General features: G+C 38.3%; 1 protein-coding gene across 1 annotated transcript in view; it reads right to left on the bottom strand.

Annotated features, from left to right (window-relative positions):
• Window positions 1–23,999, bottom strand: part of LOC124153278 (neuropeptide F receptor) — a gene marked incomplete at its 3' end in the record, with an annotated part of 334,845 nt that overhangs the window by 60,005 nt on the left and 250,841 nt on the right. Inside the window, exon 4 of the mRNA XM_046526376.1 lies at window positions 15,952–16,057. The remainder of the gene's footprint in view (window positions 1–15,951; window positions 16,058–23,999) is intronic.

A 23,999-nucleotide genomic window follows, 5' to 3' on the forward strand; every position in this document is an offset into this window, starting at 1 on the left:
GTGTCCACTCCAATAAGATGCGAAGCAATCGATGACACTTGAAGGATCGAGACTTAAGAGGACGCATCACCCCTGTGCTACACGCCACACGTCTTTCTTCTTTTTAAACCTGACTCTATCTCATTGCAATGTTCGACTACCTGCAATGGACCCCTATGAGCAATTTCATAAACGTGAAAATTTTATTTCAATATTTCCTACGTAGTTAAATACTATATTTAAGGCACAGTCAAAGGTTACTGATCAAAAAATCGATGCATCAGATTACTACCGCGTCATTGTCCAGATTACCTGACGCAATACTTCTTTTAAACTAAAATCTATCATCTTGACATTTTGCGGGTACATCGAGTTGTTTCCGTGGGTTTAGTCAACAGTGTCTTAAACGTGAAAATTTGTCTCAGAATTTTTAAAAGCATAAATTTTGAAAAAAAGACAGGGAAATGTTAGCAATAGTCAATTGAATGTAAAATTACAATTTTATGACAAGAATGATCGTTTAAAAGTAAAAATACGCCGCAAAGAAATGCAAAATACAGTTGATCGATCAAAATTCACAGTATGTTGAATTAGCTCTTCCCGACATTTTCCCGCACCGTGCATAAAGTATTCACATCAAACAACATTACTTGTGAAAAATCGTTACATTTAAAACTCATAAAAAAGACGAATACATTCTGTTGGACCGGCTTATACCTCTTCTACGGAATCATTACTTGTTTATTAAATAAAATTAAGCAATCACCACGAAATTTCCTGGGTATAATTTAGACCCTTGTCAAGTTTAATTTGCATCTCCAACTGCTACCACGGTATTTTCTTTGAGGTAAAATTTTAATGTTTGAAAATCGGTAAATATTCACAAGTATCTACTTTTTACAGTGAGGAAATTTCAAGATGATAACCTGGCGTTCAAGATGGTAAGCCGACTTGAGATATACGACGGTCAATTCTCTCTCTATATCCCTTACACACTTACGCATTACCTTACGACTTAACTTATGAATCATTTCAGATCGACCGTCATTAAAATTGAACCCAGAGAGTTTGAGGATTTCGGGAGGAAAATTAAGCTAGAAAAATAGGCATTCATTAGAGGAAAGGGATGATTTGAAGATCTCAATGTAAGAAAGAGTATGAGAAAAAGGCCTGAGAAGAGTTTTATCTTGAGTGTTGTGCCTCACGGTGCAGAGGCGTGGACGATGATAAAGGAGGGGGAAGGAAGGACTTCAGGCCTTCGAGATATGAGAGTGGAATAGAATGTAGAGGGTAAAATAAACGGAGCAGAGGAGAACGACGAAGTGCTGGACTTGGTGGGTGAGGAGAAGACATTTTTGGATGAGATATGAGGTTTGGGTGGAGCGGGGATGGGATGTTTACATCTGTGTTAGAGGGAGGGATGTACGTGAAGGATGGTGAGAAAGAGAATAGGATATTTAGATAAAATAAAAAGTTAAGGGAAGCAGGCTGGGCTGACTCGCAAACACACCATTCAACCCTTTCTAACTCAGAGCTGCTTCTGGGAAAATTAAATTTCAAGACTTGTCATTTTAAGGTATATAAATTTTCTGCTCAATCATAATTATTGTGGCAGCTACGTATTTCGCCATTAAACTGTAAGGAACAAAAGAAAACGAATTTTAAATCTTTTCTGAATTGAGCTGAAAATTATACATTTTTTGATGTTTCTTAGTTAAGCAACATTAGGTTATAATGGGTTGAACCGACCGAAACCGTTAGAATACTCGAATAATAATCATGTTGAAATACTTGTATGCAGTTGACCTTTGTCAGTATTCACATCATCTTTAATTGGTTAGTGCTCCTAGAGATAGCCTATGCCCAAAATGTCCAATTGCTGTGTAGAGAATGTGGTAAGAGGGAGACGGATGATGCAGAGGAACGAAGGAATGAGTGAATGGTCGGCAGAAAGAGTGGCCGGCATAGCATCTCAGTGTGGAAAAGCAATTCTATGCCATAGTGGACAGGCCGACTTGTTCTGTAAAATTGGAAACGTACGATGCGTAGCTTCTCCGCTGACCTTCCGCCTTCTCTACTCGCTAAAGACAAGGCCTAGGTATATGCCAGCAGGGTTCGTTCAAATTCAATTAATCAAAAAAGGAACGGCAGATATAAAATATGGTGACGAAATATTAAAAATTTCAAAATATAATCCAATTGTTTTTGTTATATACACCAATAATGACTTTTTCCATGAAAAAATCGTTTGTTTTATCCGGGATTCTAGCTTTTTTTTAAACCAACTGCCAACGGTTCCGACAGATTTCTACAAACGGATTTAAAAGTGGCAAGCAATAATATGAGCAAATGTTTGCTGTTCACCAGAGAATAAAAGTACGCTCTTCTGCAAATGCACATTTGTATTGCGTATGCGTATTGATCATGCCGCGGCACGCCTATTTCTTCCGTACCCTTGCCATTCTCAACCCTGAACAAAACTGAATCGCAAAAACCCAAGTTGAGTGTAAGTCAGGGAAAGTGCGCAAAATTTTTCATGCGTTGTAATACATTCCTGATAACTCACAAAGGTTTCAGTGCTACAAATACTTAATGACATTTCACCCAGTTTGTCTCTCTTTACCATACTATATCACTCAATCGCCTTTCTAAAGCATTTTTCATTATTCCTTATCAACAAGTACGACCCTGATTTGAATAACACTCAGTTTTACGGGATAACTTTTCTCTTTATGTTATTGCTTACAACTTAACAATGTTGCAACTCAAAAAAAAATTAGTGCGAATAATCCAAAGCAGTTTCAAATCGAATTAGGGTTTTACGGATGTTCTTTTACGTATTTTACATAATTTATCAACAAATAGCTCTCCAATGGAAAGCTTTTTCTTCCTCGTTGACTGTTTGGATCAACGAGTAGTGTTGAATCTTCACCGCGTCGATAACCCAGCACCCTGATTTTTACCATGTGAGTAAATTACAAGTTTCCATGCATTTCTTTGATGCCATGACAAAGATCTGCTTGTAAAAGACTAAGAGAGATAAAATATCCCTCCATCAAATTCCTCATTGTTCTCCTCATCACCCCTTGGTGGTAGATGAACAAAGGCTTCCTGACATCACCTTCGCGGGCCCTCGAGTCCCCAACATCCTCTGGCTCCCAATCAACGTCTCCATTTCATGGACAGACAGGACACCCAGAAATCCCTCCCTCCGTTCTGTAATTCCGGACCTAAGGCTCACAGCTGTCGACTATGACGTGACAATACAATGCCTGACGACAACCATTCGGGCTTTGATTGTCCGCTCTCATGCAATCGCTGTGAGGCCATGATGGAGTCGAAGGGTAAGCATCTGGTATTTCGCATCATTTTTCATTTCAGTTCGTTTTTCAATCCAATAACTACCTCAAAGCGTTGTAGCCTGTGCACTTTGAAATCATCAATTATGAAGCAATCATCCTCAAATCTTCATACGGGTGGAAAAGGCAAGAAACGTGGATGCGCTGCAAACAATAGGAAAAGAAGAAAGGGAAGCATTACACGCGAGAGGAGGACCCACTGATGGATATGGGCCATGTCATAAGACTAGGAAACTACGTGATAAATGTAATGGAGGAGGAAATTGTTGGAGAAGTCTCTCAAGGAACGCCCGAAGATACAAAGTGCTTGGGACGGATGAAGAAGGATAATAGAGAGAGCGGCTTTAGAGGAACTAGCTTGGGGGAGGGAGAAACAACAGCGTCAGTATATCCGTCTTAAGATTGATAATCAATTTATTGGCATGGAGTATGAGCGAACGAACATTTTTGCGGCATCTTTGATAGAATTCGTAATTATCATTTCAAAAGCTTGCATGTTTCCATTTTTCTAGTGACTGACTCCATCATTTGATAATTTATGCCGACTTTTAGTGTAAAATAATGTGAGGTATTACCGAGAATCGAGTTAGGGTTCCTTGGTCTTTAATCCAGCGTTCTAACCGCTCAGTTCACCAAGGAGTGAAAGCGAAAATGATAACTGCGAAACTAGAGGATCAAGAGGCTCTTTACTCGCTCACATTTTTTTCTCAATGAAAGTCTTGAATGTTAAAGCACAGCCAAATGACTCCATTGAGAACTATCGCTTCCTATAACACTATAATTTCCCGAACAATATCAAACACAATTTATTTTCATAGCATTGATATTGACAAGAGATTTACAGGAGAATTTATGCATGAGTTCGAGGTGATGAAGGCCCGAAGGCTCAAGGACAAAATGATATCTCTTCAATGAAGTTGTTAATCCAGTTCTAGGCTTCCATATTTATTTTGATTTATCACCATCATGTAGCATAACTTTTTATTAAATAAATAATATTTTATTTTATAATATCTTCGCCATTTGTCGTTCTGGTTAACCCACAGGTTTTTCTTTCTTTTTCTGCTGCATTTTTATGATAGAGCCTACGTTAGCTTTTTCTTATTATACTTTACGTTTTCATATATTGGTATTGTATCTATTCAAAGTATTACATTAAGTTGTAAATTCACTGTCATGCATACATAAATAATAGTCATCCTGAAATTTTCAGGATACATAATCGAATTTTTTCTACATTAACCGCTATTGTTACTCATAAAATGCTATAGTCCGGAAGATGGTCAATATATTTCTCTCGCCTTTTCTTAATTTTACAAGGCATTTTGTCAAATTTAAATAAAATATTACCACTGTAATTTTGTTAAGCTAAATTAAAAATTCTACATTATATAGGTGTTTCTAATCATGGTCTCCAAAAAACTCACACATGTGTACCAAATTATCTCATGCTAAAAATCAGCCCACGATATCGAACGATACCATTATTATTTACGCAAGTAACTGCAGAAGGGGATATCTGAAATTTCACACATATTAGATAGTTTATGCACCATTACAAGTTTATGTCCTTACACACTTCACACAGGAATTCGTAGTATTTAACAAGTATTTCCCAACATTACCGTCCAATCCCAGATGACTTTCCACCTGCACTCTTTACGCTTTAGCTTGAGATTCGGCCGTGGATTGTTCGTAGGATTTGCTCTCAGTGCGGTTCAGTGAAGGCATATTTGATAATCCTCCAATGTGACGCAAATGCCAAGCTTAATTCAAACGGCAGGATACAAGCAAGGCATTCACCCACTCACTCTATATCCACGTCATTCAGATGACGAAATATGGCCGTAGTCCGCCGTGAGATGACGTCGAAGTGAACTGAGAGAGCGACAAATTTCTACATTTCATCTTATAATGCTTTGCAGTTTCATACATAGAAACCCATGGTATCTATTCAAAGTACTACATTAAGTTGTAACGCATACATCAATAATAGTGATACTGAAATTTTCAGGATACATGATCGAATGTTGTCAATATTTACCATTATTGCTAATCATAAAAGTATATAATCATTAAATATTATGAGAAAGAGAATTTCAAGAAGATATTTACCTCTCATTACCACTGCACATAACCTTCACAATTTACCCCTCTCCAAAGCGGCCCTTTCCCCCGGCCCAGGAACCCTACCTGCCTCTCCTAGCGTGGGCTTAGTCACGCTTCCCAACCATTCCCTCACCAACCCTCCCACTCCTCCCCAAATCTCCCCCCCCCCTGTATAACCCTTCTTCCCCCCCCTCCGCTAGAATTATGGTATATATTGGATTGTCAATATTATAAACAGTGTATTTGAGAGTGACGCCTCAGCGTCGAAACGCGTCCTACCAATAAATATTTTTCCAGTGAAAAGTTATCAAGGTTGTGTATTTTCATTTCAACATGGATTTTCACAAAGTAAAAGCCGAATCAATTGAATTCATTAAACATTATATAAAATCGAACATTGCTATCGTTGAATATTATGAGCCGAGATAATTATCCTCTTCGGTTTCAAATCCAGAGACAAAACACATGGGAATGAGCCATTATCGCTGACTAAACCGCTGAAATGGATTATTATTTCGTATCGTTCTTGCGAGACACTGACTGCATGGGACTGTGGGTTGTTACGAGAATCTAGGAAGTCATTCCTTACGGGAATCTCCATTCTCGTGCGATTTTTATTATTTTTACCCCGTAACCAGCTTCTATAGGATATAAATATAAGCTTTCAATAGTACTATAGGCGGGAAATGTAAGGGAATCAGGTATTATAATAAATACATAGCATACAGTAGCTAAAAACAATGAATTAAGATAATTATTCTTAGCACGCCGGAGTAATTTGACTTTAGACTCCCTCCCAGCATTTTTAATTCCTTTATTGTCTAAGGGAAAAACAAATGCCCATAATTTTTCGTATTGTAAAATATCCCTATTATTTTATGGCTCCTGTTGGAATGCTCTAAGATGATTTTTTCCTTTCGCTCTGTCAGATATCTTTTCTATATTTCTCCTACAATCTACGTCTATCATACAGCCTCCGAGTCTCTATCAAACTATCTAGCCTGACTCAAGTAAAAGCTATGTAACGATCTCTCTACACTGGAAGCAGTTCTTTCCACAGATTTATTTCGTCCGTACTACATGTTTCGACCATAGAGGTCATTATCAAGTACAAAGATTTCGAATTTTGAGCAAACATATATAATCTTGAAGGAATTGGGGGAAAGAGTGGAAGGAGTGGGTTTGCTTAAAATTCGAAATCTTTGTACTTGATAATGACCTCTATGGTCGAAACATGTCGTACGGACGAAATAAATCTGTGGAAAGCAACGAAGTCTCCTTTTCATTTTCGTGTATTAATTTCCACAAAGTTGAGCCGAAAACCATTGAATTTACTGGAAGCAGTTCTTCATGTAATGCACTGATTTTCCTTGTATTATTTTTCGTTCATGGATTTAATCTCTCATTACTTATTCTTCTTGCTTTATATTCGAATTACGGTCTGCTGAATGAAAACCACTAGTCAGAAGTGACCTGAAGACATCAGGAGGTTGGCTGGAAGAAATGTTTTTGAAGCCCATGAAGGTATTCGCATGTCTTTCGCGTACTTCCTCCTAAATAAAATACTTGGCAACGTCGTCAAGCGCCATCTCAGCGGACCATTTGCAATGACTCACGGAGCACCTTCCACATTGCTGACGCTATTTTTGGCTTAAGCCACAAGTGCCCATAAAGGCAGGAAGGAAGGAAGAAGAGAGAGGATTTAATGCCTTCCATTCATCCCAGGAGAAAGGTTGCTTGAAAATCTTTACGGCAAAGGAAACATTTCGCCCGGAGTGGAAACTCTTGTGGGCACGAATTAAAAAAAAATAAATAAGGAGTAGCCACCGTTCCTTTTTTCAACACCCAGCAACTCCAGCGAGTCAGCCCTGTGCTGCCTTTGGCAGGATCTTAATTGTTTTTGCAGCCGCGTGCAATAATTTGTGGGGGGGGGGGGCGCTTCACGGGGTGCGAATCCAAAAGGGAGCGTCACAGAGACGGAAATTTCGGCGAGGGTCGTGGTTGGGTGCGCGGGGGTTCGTGCTGCTGGGGCCCTCTCAACACCCACCCCTCTCAGCGCCATGCAGGCATGACGGGAAGGAGTGTTCTCCTCGAGGGTTGCAACCCCTTCTCTTCAACATCATCCACCCCGGCTGCTAAAATTATGAAATTAGTCCCTGCCTCCTCACAATTAGAATGTAGTTTCATCGTTTCCATCGGAGCTGCAATCGCCGAAATTTTGCTGGAATATTGAACTTTTAAGTTGAACCTATATTGACATTTCCAAGTTAGTGTTTTATATTAGCAGCTTAAAAGCGAGATATTGGCATTATTATAATGACAGGAGTGTCGCAATAGTACCAACAAGTTTCGTGTTAGCAGAAGTAGAAAAACAAAGAAAATGATACCGAAAAAAGGGAAATATTTTCATCTTTGTGTGACAAATACAAAAATAGACAAAATTAAAAATTTTCTTACCATTTTTCTTTCACAATTCATTAATTGAAAAAAAATCAAACTGCAATAAAATTCTTTGGCTGCATTGTTGAATCAACGATTATTGCTCTGTTTACATAGTCATCCATTGCTGCACATGGCGTAAATTCAGAGTCATCCATTCACAGGCTTTGCAATTTGAACTCATCAAGTTGACAAATAGATAGAATTAAGGTCCCAATCGACTCTCTCTTTGGCTCTTCACAGTAGTTTGCTAAAGCCAAGCAGAATAGTCAGCTTCTACAGCGGTCAATTCCGGCGAGTGAATAACGCCTGTTACGTTCTTTGATAATTTAAATATAGTGGAAAACATTGATTTCGTTTTTGTATGTGTGACCTCTACGACAAGTATCCCTTGAAAAGTGTTTATATGCCTAAACTTGTGGTTTCTGAGGCCATTGTCAGTTACTTCTAAACTTGTCGTTGAGTGCATAGACGTCCCACCAGAGTTTTGAGTCACACGCGAGCACAAATTTCATCATTGCCACGTGCACCAGGCAGTAAAGGTCGCGAGAGGGTGTCTATAGCTTCCTGGAAGTGCTTACGGCTTTGCTTGCCTCCCCTCGTGGTGGATTGCGTGTGGCCTGACGGGAAAGGGTAACAGGGAGGGTGGTAGGGTCCTCTTCCATGACATACCAACCTATTCTCTTCATAATCATACTCTCAGAGTGCTTAATTGGTGACACATTTAGTCCTTGTCTACTCTATAAAAATTTTCTTTAGTATTGTTGCATTCTCATTCACGCTATGTATTTTTGTATCATCTACTTATTCAATCTATGAGTACATATTATTCAGGATTTATGAGTTGTATATTTTGATAACGTTTTATTTAATTGTCAATTAGGTAAATGATTTATTTTAATTGTTCATTTACCTATGTCTAAAAGACCAATGAGACCGCGAGAGTAAATTTTTATTATTTATTATTATTATTAAACGGAATGAATTCTTATTTCACCGAATATAACTGTTGATTTTATAGAAAATCAAGCCCTAGTACTGAGGAGATTTAACGTTCAAGCGATTTAATCAACCTAAGTACGGCATAATACGTGAGACTAACCAATTATTTCTATGCTACGTGATAAACGATTTTTAAAAATCAGTCTCCACGTTTTTGATTAATTTTCTTCCTCAATAATGTAACCGTTTTTTGAACGTAAAATCATACTATCTAATTCTTCATTGAGGTTTTCGCGGTTCATTTTTCATTCGGTTGATAAAAATAAAAATAAATTTTTTCAGGTTTTATGGCGTGGTTCAGGTTGTACCCCGACCTCGCGACCCCCGCTGACTTGACTTGTTCTCTTGGTCACTTCTTTGGAGGAGATTGGGCTGCTTTCGGTATGGGTTGAAGTAAATACTCTCCACCCAACCCACTTGAAGGGTATACATTTCAAACAACACCTAAAGTAGCCCAATCACCTTCTCCTGAAGAAGCGACCACCAGGGGCCGCAAAACGTTGACATATAATCTGAACTATGTGGTAAGACCCGGAAAAGTTTATTTGTATTTTTATATTGCTGTTTAACTTTGAGCGCTTGGTATTTTGCCCTGTTTTGTGCTGTAAAAATGTAGACGATAGAGATAAATCATTTTGAGTCAATAAATACAATTAGCATGGCAAATATGGGTTCTCTACCATTCTATCACCTTTCACTTTAAAGTGTTGACAGAAGGTGAGGATTCCTTTTGAGGATCACCCTCTTCACCCTCGCTCATCTTTGGCGAAAGATAACTCGCGTAATACTTATGGAATCATATTGTGTGTTTAGTTTAAAGAGTCGAACTTAATGAATATTTATTGGAATCACAAATAATAACAAAATTATGTCTGTGTTAATAGTGGAAACGTTAAATTCTCAAACTTGAGACACATGTTATGAGATTTCAGCTTGAGACACGCAAATGTTATGAGATTTCAGACTTTTCCGGCGGATGCCTTGGATTAATTCCTCTCGAGTATTACACCAGGTCAGATGGTCCATTTAAAGGCCAACGCTCGCCTAGAATTCGTCTCTGGTGTCCTCAGGGCTGAGGTAAGTTCTTACTAACCTATTGTAACACCAGAGAAGAATTTATCCACTGGCAAATATTCTCAAGTCTTATTTATATATATACATTTTACAAAACTATAGCAAAACTTTGTAAATCGTGATAAATTACCTACTAAGACCGTTCGAGAAGGGGGTATGCGTCCTCCTGACTCATTTGAGAGCTAAGGTGACCGAAAGAGCTCCAGGAATGCCAGACTTTACATTCATATTTATTAAATATGTATGTATGGAATTTGCCAGTTCTTACAGGAACTAAAAATATGTATAGAATAAATTTTTTAATCCCTACATATTACTGCCTAAGTTTATAAGCCTCTTTAACTTTAAGAGGTGAGGGAGATAGAGGGCCTAAGGGTGGTTTTTCTTTTCCATACAGCACTTTATCCATTAAGATCCCCGGTGTGCACCCTGATGAGCGCCACCCCCAACTACCTCAACCCCCAAATTCTACCCCAGGTCCTTCAAAACCTTCTCCCCGTCGTAAATTCCCGCAAGTGAACATTAATAAAGCGAGTCCACTGAGGAAGAAAAAATTACTGTCCTAAACTGTACCTAAAGATAATATCCATAAATAAGTTGGATGCTATCAGCATATAAAGCTTGTACGCCCGTCTTAGAATCAACCTAGTCAGGGGTGAATCCAGGATTTCTTTCTGGGGGGGCACAAGCATGGGCGTATCCAGGATTTTGGCCTGAGGGGGGGCACAAGGATACCTCATAATACAAAACGAACGCAATGATAATGGGACCGCATTAAAAATCTTGCGTATGTTTTAAGGTTCTGGAGGGGGTACGTGACCACGTGCCCCCGTGCTCCCCCTAGACCCGCCTATGCACCTAATTCTAAAATTCCACAAAAACGGAAGAAAAAAATACCTTCATGTCCTTGGCGTACCAATGAAAAGAAGAATAAAATTGTCATTAAAGCTTCATAGGCCTGGATTAATCTATCTATTTATCCCTATTATTGGAGAAAATTTTGTTCTCTATTATAATGTTGCATTCTTGTAGAGATGTATCCTTTAAACCTGCTGGTAGACATTCTCCCTTTCGCCATTAACGCTATCATACGAAGACACTAAGATTGTATGCATCTGAATGGTATGAAAATTTTCAGTGGCAGAATAACTGAGTAAAATAACTGCGCTACTGGTAACGATTATATTTCTTTACTTTTTAGTTTTAAGTGTTTCGTTTAAAAAAATATAACTATTAGTTGTAATCCACTCAATGCTTTCTGAAAGCAATCGTTTATTATTGGGGCACGTATGCCTACCGGAACACGGAGTTCTGCAATCCGGCACCTTGGCGAATGTGTCGCCTCAAGCGTAGCTTCACAAAGTCACCTTTAATGAGCACTGTATTCGCAGCCCAACTGGTAAGAGGAAATGAACTGAAAATGCAATCACAGAAAGCTCTCAAATAGTATACCACACGAGTTATGCCATTTCAAACTCGGCCCTCGAAATATGCGCAATAATGCACAATGATTTTTGTCAACTCCACTTGCTCTCTTAGTTGAATGTGTAACGTAATATAATATTTCTCTACTCTTCATTTAGTGATGCAGATTATAATAAAAATGCATTCTTTGAAACATGAACTAATTAGCTTTTAATTTCTTTGCAAAACCTGTCCAATTGTGGTGCGTAAACCTCGTGTGACATTTTAAAGATGTTACCGAAAAGTAACGTGAACTATATTTGTAAGTAACTGTGACGTCTTAAAATTCTATTGCTCGGCATTGATTACAAATTTTTAGCATTGAGTGTAACTGAGCCCCATTACAATTTTATAATACTATACTTTCTACTGCATGCTTTATTTGCTTGCAAATGATAGAGGTATCTAAAAGTAAGGATTGAATTTATTTTCGCCAGCCTAACATCCTGTATTCATGAATTGTGGTTTTCTCAATAGTGTAAGTGGCTTTTTAAAATAAACTGGGTGGGAGAATGCATGAGAGGGGGTACATTGGGGTTACCCTGGTCGCATAAAAGAGAGGTTGCTCTCTGGATCATTGTCCCACAGAACAACCTTACTTGTGGCCAGGGAGACCCCTGTGATTAAGTCTCTCTCACGCAACCTTTTATCCCACTCAACAGTTATTTTATAAAGCCAGCAAACCAAAAACCATGAATGCGTCGGGATGTAGGTAAGCCGGAAAAGCGCATCGCAGGCATTGCATGAGGATTGCTCTTCCTTGCCGCAAATCCCAGGCAGTCGTCATCCACCGCCATTTCAACCGCTGCTTTTTTTTATAGGGCGACCCTTGCACTCCCCCTCCTCCTCCCCACTTTGAATTAAACTTTCCCCAGCAGCAACAAACATGCAAATTCCATCCGCCAGAGTGCTTTCTCTCTCTCCCGCCCTCCCCCTCTCTCGCTCCGATGACTCTCCGCAGAAGGCTCCTCCTCAAAACATTCATTCTTCTTCCCTCTCTCTCTTTCTTTCCTCCGCCATTTCCCGGGCCCATGGGCCAGCGACACTCTGCTTCCTCCTCCAATGCATATTCATGGCCCCAGGAGAGGGCACTTGCTGCACGAAAGACTCCTACTACCCTAAATTACTTCTCAGTGAAAATTTAATTGCATCTCGCGTATAAATTAACCGCCTAATCAGTAATATTCTTCATCAGAAAATCCCAAATTATGTGAAAAACTTTGAGTAAGTATATCATTTAAAATCCCCTAAATTTCCTTCTTATTGCAAAATGTGCGAATCACAAGGCAAGTAATTCATTCTTTCAATTCATAAAATTGATAAATAGTTGACTTGTTATCCAGGGGTCATTTAGATGCCGTACTAAGGCAGTATGGTGATTGTACCCTGTCGATTCTATTGTAGGGACAAGTAACACCCACTAAGACCGACTCAAGTTACGCCTACATGATACGCTTTAATCAACTAAAAATGACTAGTTTTTGAGACACTTATGTTACTACATCCACAACGACAAGAAAAAAGGCTTTAGAAACAATTTTCTCTTGATTTGTTACACACCATCGCATTTTCGTAGTTTTTCTCGTTCAATTTGCGAATTATGCTTACGACAATCAAGGAGTAATGAGTATAATTATCACGGTTGATTCTATGGATTAATTAGCAGCAGCAAGCTTGCCTCAATTTTCTGCAAATATCATCATAAAATACAACATGACGTAAAGCATTTTTTATGCGTCTTTCAAGAATATCCTCCCTCATAAAATGGTTTTATTTACTTTAAGACCTCTACCAAAGAGCAAGAAAGCGTAAAAAATCCCATTATCCTTGGTCGTTTAGATAAACTATAAAGATCACTATGTAGTATGATGTCTAGTAGATTGGAGAGACATTATTGTTTCCAACTACTTAATGGTATGCAATTTATTATTCTAATCGCATAGGTTAGGCTAAAAGGCACAAAGAATTTAAAAACAGAAAAAGGGATTCTTATTTTGAGAAGCATCTCCAAAAAGTTTGCAATTTATCTCATTCAATATGCTCCTTTTAATATTTTTTTTCATTCAAAATGTTCAGAAAATTCCACATATCGCCAGAAACCAACTAAAATTATTGGTTTATGAAGTTCGAGACGCAATTAAAATCACTGATTACTATTACGGCAAAATATTCTCAGTGGAAAGCAGGCATGGTTTTCAGGACACATATCCTCCATCTTTATAAAAAATGTTATTGTTGTTTCAATTATCATTCCTCGATTAAAAATGTCCACAAAACTCACGCATGAAAAAAATTAATCAAACGCGTAATTGTGAACTCAGTCAACGGCTAATGTAAAAGTCTCGTCAATATACCCAAACATTAAATAATTTTTGTCAAAGTGTGTATTCATACTTTGCTAACAAAACATTATTTATCAGAAAAATCTAATATCTTTAAAGCTCTAATGTTGTTTCAGCATGTTGATCGTCAGCCTTTACTTTGGGAGAGGCAATGGAAATTTACGTTTCAGACTAATTCGTTCAGCTGACGACAAGCCGGATGCATGGGTGGAGTGCTGATAACAGAGGCCTGCTAAGCGTGCACATTAATGTAGGAAGCTTCTCTAGTTATAATCTAGCTAGCTAAGAAGAAGGGTGCATGAGGTATTAAAGTGGAGGAATACTCGTAAAAGGGAGCTCATTTGGACGCCACGGAAAGCCAAAATTATTCCTCAGCTCCATCTTGCCTCGCTACTCTTCCTGTAAAGACCCATCTGCCTGGTTTATCAAGAGTAAATATCTAATAATTTTTTGTTTTGCCGCTATTACAAACGTTTCTGCCCGCAACTTTAACTTTAAAAGTTATAGAAATCATTCTCATTTTAATACGAGTACTTATCAATATTTTCAAAATGCATGGGTTGAAATAAATGACAGAGGAATATTCGGATTATTAATAAGGGCCCTAAAATTTTGCTTAGCACCCATTCCATATAAATTTCAGAATAATGAAAAATTCCATATGTTAAATCTCAAAATAAAAATCACTAAAAAATTTCAAATGCATTAGTTGCTAATAGTAACTGCTGAATTTCCTCAAGCGTTCTCGGAACTCATATGCATCTCTCCCCAAATTATCTCCTGTTTCGACATCTATAGAGACGAACTTAAAGCATTTGTAAGTTTATGAACTTAATTTTTTATCTTAATCCATTGGGTTATTGTCTTCTAAAATTAAATGCATTTAAGACAGAGTAAGAGGTTTCTAAACGACACGTTCAATACAAATATTATCCTATTAAGAAGGTATTGGAGAAAAAGAGAAATGAGTAATATGATACAGATAAAACTTATTAAAGTGTACCGGGACTAGCCACGGTGATAACTTTTTACGGAGTCACCCGCAATGCACAGATAGTGCGTCAAGGCGAATGATTTTTCCTCTGTGGATTTTTCGCAGATAAAAGTTGAATATTAATTATCAGATTTGCAGAGTAAAGCATCAAAATAAATGATCAGTTGGACAGTCACATATTGAGACAGATTGACAAAAGAAGCCCTTGAGATTCAGCAGGAGGAGAAGAAATTCAATCTGCTCTGAACCAATCGTGGAGGCCTATCCTTCGGTAAATTATAAAATCGACGTGCGAGAAGGACACCAGCCAATCAGGAGTCACCTGACTCGGAAACGACGGTTTGGACACTTAAATAGAGGTGAGAAAATAATCCAATCGAGGATCAACGCTCTGCTACGCGGAGTAATCCATTGAAACGTCGGCAGCATAACACCTGACCGAGTAGGAAAGTAGAGGAGAATCCATTTGATCAGTTTGACGGGTGGTTTATTACTATTTTTTATTGTCTAAATCGAAAGATTATTCCTCCTGGATTACGTATTTCAGGCTTTTACATTTTTAAATGATGACATATATTTTTCGCGATGAAATGAAAAGTGAAAATTTTCAAGCGCGTGAAAACGCGACGGCTAAGTATGAATGATGGGAAAACTTCGTGTGACGTCGTTCTGGTTCCCGCTGCCGCAAGTGAGGTGACCTTGGGGCGAGGCTTTGAGCGCTGATACGACGCAGGATGCTGGCAGGTAGCAGAGTACCCTACTAGCTGGTAGTGCTTGGCTTAAATAAGGATTATTAATACTTTATCAAACGAAGAAAACTTTCCGACCTTAGCCAATTTTAATAGGTGATTATTAAGAGATGTTTCCCTGAGCTCTGTGACTCATGCATGCTTGGTAATCTCAGACGATGTAAAAATCCTATCTATTCGTGTAGAAACTAGGTCCCTGTGACGTCACGTGAAATGGCATCGCATGGGCGCCAATCTGGCCTTTTTCAAATGCGGTTAAAATTGACCGTTGCCATTCGTCTAAACTGGGATTTCTAAAACCAAATAATTTGTATATTATGAATACACTAATGGCGGGTAACGAATCGCAATCAATGCCTTTCGTTTTATTTGATGAAGGAAATTACCCTGTTGTATCCAAGCATGAATTAGTATTCGACAAACGTTAAGCAGTGGCATACCTTTAGTGAGCAGTGGATGCCAGGCGAGGGGAGTGCTGCGGACGTAGGGCTGATAGAGGTCAGGCTCTCCTCCGAAAGGAATGTGATGGCAACCAAATCCTAACCCCTGAAGAAACGAAAAAAAGTGAAGGAAATTTATTAGCTAAGGTATGTGTGCCAAATTTATTTTATTTACGATTGTGGTGACGTTTAAAAGTAAACGTAAACATACACACTTTTCCAATTGTTGATACGGCACCTACTTTTCCAGATGTTAATGGATAAAAATCAACGGAATTTGCTCCTTCACGAATTAGTCGATGATGTCACGTACTCCTGCTAAATTAGGGACAAAAATGTAATTAATTATTGAAAATAATTCAGTTCAAAAGAAATCTGGAAGACAATGGTCATGAGCTTTTCAACCCTATGAAAACAAAGCATGTAAGAACTTGGTAAAGAGTTCTCGGGATAGCCACCGGGTCAGGAACTCCATATCTGCCAACGTTTCGATGTCCGACTCGGTCATCGTCATCAGGGCTGTGAATGACGATGACGATGACCGAGTCGGACATCGAAACGTTGGCAGATATGGAGTTCCTGACCCGGTGGCGATCCCGAGAACTCTTTACCAAGTCCATTCGCCGGGAAAGCACGAAATCTTTCTTCATGTAAGAACTCCTTAAAACTGCTATCCCCATATTATGGTTGATTATTAATACTCTTGCATTATATATTGCCTTAATAAAAGTAAAAAGTTTAAAATTAGGCAATAGTTGTCATTTCTTAGTAAGTGGAAGAAAGGCATTAGTAATTTTCTAGTTTCACTTTCATGCGACATATAAATATGGTATGTACAAAAAACACCTATAATAAAAAGGATTAGTTTAAATTAGAGAAGGTGGGCATTCCGGCCATTGCTAGAAATGTTAGTTTTTTAATAAATTTTTTACCTGTTAAACACGCTTGCTAAATTTAATTCCTATAGTTAAATAATAATTCGCTGACTTCCGTCTTTTTTCTGAATACACATGCTCTCTACCACGAACTTATTTATTTTTCGAGTATTTTCAATTGGATTTTGTCTCATTAGTTTAAATTTGCATTTTAATTAATCCATACTTCCTCTCCAAAACCATGATTTTTTTTTTTCAGTGTATGCTTTTCTGATTCCAAATTAATTACTGTTTAATGCTAACAAAACAATCGGCAAAATATTTTGCATGCCAAACATTTTAAATCGTTGAATAACAGGAAAGAGCTGGGACTAGCAAAAATGCTCATAAGCAAAAATATTGCCAACAGATTTTGATTTATTTAAGCATATTTAAGACGCAAATAATTTATAGGCTTAAGTTGGAACACTGGAGCAAACAAAATCATTTTTACCAATGAAAATAGATTTAATTTTTTCCGTGATTTTTGTTCGCAAAATATGATGATGATAAATAGCGGCAGAGTTGAACGTTGTGGACTGGATCATCGGCGTTAAATGGAGAGGAAGAAAGAGGAAGGAAGAAAGTTGCAGCTGCTTTACCCAGCCACTGACAAAGGATAGAATTGCGGATCAGTGAGAGACAATGTACTTGGCTTCAAAATATTTAAACATTTCAAAGAAGTCTCCAGTTTATCTTTGGAATATCTGTGAAATGAATTCAATGAGCACGATTTTAACTCCTTACCTCTTTCTTAACAGCTGAATGGCATTTTTCTGATATGGATTATTTGGAATTTATAGATTTTGGAACAAGAGCATTATTTTAGTTTTCATACAGAAGAAATATATTTCAACTTAGATTTTTCAGCCGATAATCATCATTACTATTCAAGTTAAAAATTCCAAACTATCACAATATCATGACCATACTAGAAATAAAATGCTAATAAACAAAAAATTAATTCTGCCTCATATTTCAATTATAACTGGTGTATGATCAATGTTTTTGTTTTATTTATAGATAGATATACCTTTCTCCTTTCTTAAAATAAAACCAAAATTTTCATCAATGAATTATCATGTATAAACAAATTGGAAGCATCAGAAACGAAGTCATATGTAAGTGTACTATAAAGTCTGAGAAAATCATAGTAAAAGGGTCAAATAATCTCCCTGCAATATTTGTGGGATTTTTTATTTGCCTATAATAAGGAAGAGCCAATATACATATAAATATAAAAGAGGATGTCTGTTTGTCTGTTCCCTATGCGTTTCCATGCTGCTTCATGGATTGCGACCAAATTTTGAATATAGGTGTATTTCTTGCTCCCAAAGCCCACTTAATGGTACTTTCGATTGCGTTCGACGCGTACTTTTGCGTCGCGTCGTCCTCTCATTACTATTTATTGCGTCACATCATACAACTTCTGCGATTGGACATCCTGCCAGGTAGATAAATCTCTTGAGACAATAAAAGGGAAAATATAAATCAAAGGACCATACACTCGCCTATTAATCTTCTCAGCGGATACGAGACACACGGGGCGGGCTCGCGGGGTTACTCTCCTGGGCCGAAGTCTGAAGCCATAATCTTTACACCTCTGCACCGCAGGAGGGGGAGGACAAGGCAGGAGAAAGGAAGGAGGCGCCGCCGCGAAAGGTGCCCGACGACGCCTCCAAGGAAGGGATAGGGAAGGACGAGCGGCACGGGAATACCCTCGCCGCTTTAGAAGCCACAAGGGCCCACCACCAGCGAAACCATCACTTAATGTTTCTACGAAAAGGAAAGATTTTCCTATGAAGAAGAAAAATCCTACAATTTTTCGTAGATAGATTAATCTTCTCAGTGCAAACATTTTTGCTGGGGTATGCGTTCAAAAGACGTTTTTGGCCATTGTGTTGTGGAGCAAGGTATAAGCTGATACGGTGCGCGGTACACGGAAATCATTTTATCCATTGTTTACTGTTGTGCGTCTTCCGCTCACCGTCTTGCTTCAGTTTCGACTCAACCGCGGAATACATTGGGTTCTAAGTGTCCCACTTCTACTTATGGGTACTATCCTTCCCTATTAAACCCGGGTGGCCCATTAGTCATTTGTATAAACATGAAGGTATTGTGTAAACTATGAATATTTTTCATTCATCTCACCGAAATGCATATAAGAAAACGTCAATTCGCGGTGGTAAAGGGTCAAGAAGGCCATTGAATCTTTGCATCAATTAATTTCAGTCTTCGTAATACGGAAATAATTATTTTCAAACTTTGACACTTCTCTCATCTAAGAACACTTCCGGAGTCAGGAATAATTAAATCCACCATTTGGGGGACTACAAAAAAACTAATTCTTTCACAGACGAGGCGGGCTGAACAAAAAATAGCAAGGTATCTCTAACCGGATATTTTATTATTTCCCATCTAATAACTTAATATTTCCAAACTTCAGACAAAGTGCGTTCTTGAATCCTTAAAGGTGAACCAGAAGTAAATAAATGACGGCGTCGATGATTATCGAATGCAAATTAGTGAACGGGCCGGGATCCACCGAATTACGTTATCATCAGACTCGGATTCAATGTTTGGTTTCAATATGTAGCCCAACATGAATGAATAGGATAGGCAGAGGTAAAGAGAAAGAGCCTTCACCTATTCAACTTATGCTAACTCCTTCTTTTAAGAATATATGTCTAGCCAAAAGTCTATTTCCGCACCTAAGTACGACAAACTTTGTCGAAAATGGGGTCGTCAGCCAATCTTTTACAGGGAAATATGCATAATTTTAACATTAACGTCACGGCAAATTTCACGTAATGTCACCTGGTGCTACCATTTGTAAACAAAAACCTTTTCAGAGTGGTCTAGAATTTGAATGAAATCGAGGAGGCACAAATGAAATGGGCCACCGCGGAACACCAGATGAACCTTTGCCTTTTGTGCTGCTGCTTTCATATCCTAGTCCACTCCACATCTCACCAGCTATCACTGTGATCTTACACTGTTTTCCGTTGGGAGCGCGAAAGAGCCCCTTTCCGGCTTCGCGGTCATATGCGATGATTCTGCCGGAACCTTTTTCCCCTTGTATATGCAATCCCTTCCGAGACTTTTAAGTACTCCAGACTAATTAGGGGCAGAAGAGCGAGTGGGTCACGCAAGCTAATGAATGCATGCATGCGAAAACTGCTGGCTGAGACTCACAAAGATCACCTTCCACGAGGATGTGTTGATGATGCAGCCTCTTTGATGATGCCCTCCTAGACGACGATTAAATATGCATATATCTGGTAGCCAGTGGTGGGGGACTATGGGGGGGGACTTAAGGGGTGATATCCCCCCCCCTTAGGGTATCTAATTTACACCAGAGAGTATTTTTTCTGACCCCCACCAATGCTGGAATTTCAACCCCCACTTACATTAGCCCCCCTTGTCCGCCACTGCTGGTAGCCATTTAGTAAAGAGGCAAACAAAAGTTAATTTAAACGCGATGCCACATGTGGGTCATCAAAGAACACATTGATTTTTTAAATTCGCAATTGCGGATGAATGTTGGCGTAGTTTAATAAGGAAACAATCAACTTAATTTGAACTCGCTTACATCACCGCGGCGACCCACACATTTTTGGGGTTTCTACGGCTGATATGTTTTCGTTCATTAAAATAATGGTGAAACATGTTTAAATTCCCAATAAGATTCCTAAGTTTTGATCGGTCAAACATACGTTACCCAGTTTGCCACATCGTAACTATACATTTGTGGTGAAATTTCCGATTGGACCACTTTCAAAAATACCCTAAATAATGCAATAAAAACATGATTCTCTCATTTCTTTTCCGTGGCCAAAAATTACACTGATTATTTTCAAAAACCTCTCAAAATAAAAATGTCAAATACACACGCATCATAAATACATTTTACTATACACGCATATAAATGCCTATCCTCAAAATTCGCAAATTCACAGAACAAAATAAGGGACGGTTTCCATAGATACGTGCTGTTCAAAGCAGCCCATACTATGACTGGAAAGGGAACTACTCCTCTTCTCTCACTTTCCTCTCATACTTTGGTTCTCTGGTCAGGACACATTATGGAGGCGGACTGGCTTGTGTAGCACCGAGACTTGCGCAGGAACACATTAGTGCATTAATGTTTTTCATTATTAATATGGAACCCTTCCACCACGTAAATGCGTCAAGTTTCGACTTCATTAATGTTTGCTTGAAAAAACATATTACCCTTCAACCGGCACATCCACGAGTAGATTGGCGCAAGTAGGCTTACACTGAAATATTTGGAATAATACAACCTCACTGTTCTCAAAATGACTAATTTTCTTTCCTTATTCTTCATTCAAATTGAGCCGTATACGTTTAGTTTGCATTTTACTTTTTCCTCCTGCAAGTATTTCCTTTCAAATGTTAATTAGGTATAATTAAAGTTATCTTGGAATTATATGGTCAGGGTTTTTTCCTTGAAATAACTTTTGCAAGTTCCTTATAGTTTTCGTGAATTTTGGACCCATGGACCATCGAAACCCATGGAGTATATACCTACTCCATGGGTTTCGATGACATCATTTGTTTCTTGGACGAGTGGAGCATTCAGCAAATTCCACGGACGCGAATTTGGTTGTTCTGAAAAAGTATCCAAGCTAACCACGAATGAATCCATCCTAAAAATATGGAACAGAAGAGGCAATGAGGACGACCCGAAGCCCGGATGACAATGAAGGGTAGGAATTTTTTGTGTGATCTGCGTTTTGTATTTTCCATATCTGGTTCATTATATGAATAATTTGTATTAAACTAAGTAAAATTACATTTTAAATAATATTTCGGCATTTCAAACAATAAATCTGTTGTTTTACGATAAGTGATCGGGAAGATTTTCTTGAAAAAGTGCTAACTGTTTCATGCATAAGTTTTGAGAATGATCATGGATGGGAGACGCGAGTGATGAGAGGGTCGTTTTGGGCTTCAGAGATGAAAAATATCCAAACACCCGAAATCGCAAACATCTAGAAATGTGCGATGCGCACTCAAATGATTCATTACCCTTTTAGTATTTGTTGGTCTTTGATATAATGTCCTTTTGCTAAAAAACCCTAAAAATAACCGTAGATCATCATTTATAGGTTCTATAGGCAGTGTAAAATTAAAATTTTATATTAGCGTGCTGTCGTTTGCTGCCAAAGCAACGATTAAAAAAATCACAATCGCCCTAGTAACACTAATCTGACCGCATGTGCCGCGGCCGCGATGGGCTACCTCCGGGGAAAGGGTCTTATGACTATTCCTATTCAGTTTCCAAGGAAGGGCTCCGGTTGCCCTCTAGGCAGAGTCATAAAGCGTAGGAAGCTTCTACCTGGACAATTAGGTTTTAGGACAATTAAATTTCTAGATGCAGTCCCCGTTTTAAGAGTCCATGTATTCGAAGAGAATTCTCATTTTCCGAATACTTTACCAACTACCTTTTTTTAAATTTACGCCCAAGAGACTATTCGGTGGTTTGGAGTAATTAGTGCATTCATAAATTAGTACTTCATGCCCACTGTGTACACGTATATTTCTAATGGGTAGAGCCACCAAATGCTCATGAGTAGGTAAGTATATCTTAAAGTTCAGATAACCGATTCGAGTAACAGATACATTTTTGTGAAATGAACTCCATGGAAATGTAATGCATACCCTTAAGGCATATTTTACCCATCTATTACAACTATGGGTTCAAATATTGTTGAAATAAACTGTACTTATAATTTGAATTCGCGAATATTCGATTTCTCTACTTATGGATGAGGATAAAATGGCTTACCTAGGCACTTAATTTTTTTCTTTCCCTCTCGGAACAGAGAAAGAAAGCTCACGACTTAATTAAAAAGTTAAAATATAATAATTTTTATCAGACGGATGTCATCCACGTCTCACCGCAGAAGGCACTAATTTGTGTGACGTATGGGCGGCCAACCGTTCACCCTTCGATACATGCCCTGTCCCGGAAACAGCCACGCAAGAGAAAAGGTGAAAGGTTAAGCAACTTTAAGGACGGCTTAGTGGGAGCGGTATGAATAACTGAGCCCTGCAAATTTATAGCGCGGCTCTGAAAACTTGAGTGAAAAACTCAACTCCAGCGCTATATCAAGTTGGCCACGATGCGGCGAGAGTTTTATATTTACCGTCCGACAACTGAAAATCCAGGCGGGAAAGCGATGAAGCCAAACTTCTATCTCATAACTTCTGTTCATGCAAAAAAAATCAAGGTAAACGCTTCGTCCAAAACTTTCCAAAACACTTGATAAGGTCTATGCCTGTGCAAGGCGAGATTTCACTTATGCAAGATGCATTAAGGTTTCTAACTCTTTGGCTAGCAGCAGAGGTAAACAACTCCAGCAAAATATACGCATTCATTACATATTAATACCTACCCTGAATTTACCTGCATAATTAACACTCCATGATTGTATTTACGTCTATTATTATCTATCAGATCAGTGGTAATATATTCTAGATCTATTGATTTTTTCCCCTATCACTGTTTCAAAAGTTGTGGCATGTTTATAAAAATTTTAAAACTAGCTTTGGCACTCACATCATTTGGTAAAACACAAAAACTTCTGCTTACCATATCCTATTTCCTGATAAGGATTAATTTGCAATATTATATGGAAAATGGGTATTATTTCTGTGATAAATAAAATCTTACGTCCAGAAACACAAAAAATAGAAGAATTAACTAATAAGGGTGGTTACCCCGCCTTGTTCGCGAGTATTATCCGCCACAAAGGCATAAGACAGTAAACATAAACATATTTTGAAATTATTATTGCACCATCTTTGACATCATCTGCTGAACAACCTGCTTGAGCTCAGCAGGATCCAAGAGGTGTCATTACTCTTCCTCTTTTTGTCACTTATTTTCCGTATTACTACATTAATGGCATTACTGTATGAGTTGAATATTGTTGTTATTTCCTTATCAGTAATTGATTATGGCTTACAGCAACTATGAAATTCTTTACTACATGTATCAACAATTTTCTGCATTTTATATTCCTTTCCACTCAATGTTACGGTGAGATACTTTTCATTGTAGTTTGTGTCTGTGTATATCAAACATTACTGGGGTATAGTGTTCGC

This window comes from Ischnura elegans, chromosome 2 (genome assembly GCF_921293095.1).
Source record: "Ischnura elegans chromosome 2, ioIscEleg1.1, whole genome shotgun sequence".
Classification (NCBI taxonomy): domain Eukaryota; kingdom Metazoa; phylum Arthropoda; class Insecta; order Odonata; family Coenagrionidae; genus Ischnura; species Ischnura elegans.